This window comes from Charadrius vociferus, unplaced genomic scaffold (assembly GCF_000708025.1).
Source record: "Charadrius vociferus isolate BGI_N301 unplaced genomic scaffold, ASM70802v2 scaffold1894, whole genome shotgun sequence".
NCBI lineage: Eukaryota > Metazoa > Chordata > Aves > Charadriiformes > Charadriidae > Charadrius > Charadrius vociferus.
Genome location: NW_009648100.1, coordinates 81,472 through 81,880, shown reverse-complemented (window position 1 = coordinate 81,880; position 409 = coordinate 81,472). Strand labels below are relative to the sequence as shown.

The 409-nt window shown below is 56.2% G+C and overlaps 1 protein-coding gene across 1 annotated transcript in view; it reads right to left on the bottom strand.

Annotated features, from left to right (window-relative positions):
- SNRNP200 (small nuclear ribonucleoprotein 200kDa (U5)) overlaps positions 1 to 409 on the bottom strand; it is a 23,382-nt gene that overhangs the window by 17,664 nt on the left and 5,309 nt on the right. The window lies entirely within an intron of this gene.

Here is a 409-nt window from a genome sequence, read left to right as displayed (position 1 = left end):
CATGTCCAGCTTTTCATCCACCAGTACACCCGAGTCCTTCTCCTCAGGGCTGCTCTCCATCCCTTCATCCCCAGCTCGTATGGATACCGGGGGTTGCCCCCATCCAGGCGCAGGACCTTGCACTTGGCCTTGTTGAACCTCATGAGGTTCACATGACCCCACTTCTCAAACTTGCCCAGGTCCCTCTGGATGGCATCCCGTCCCTCAGGCATGCCAACCGCACCACGCAGCTTGGTGTCATCCGCAAACTTGCTGAGGGTGCACTTGATCCCACTGTCTGTGTCACTGATGAAGATATCGAACAGTACTGGTCCCAGTATGGACCCCTGAGGGACACCACTTATCACCAGCCTCCACCTGGACATTGAGCCGTTGACCACTACCCCCTGTACTTGACAATCCAGCCAAT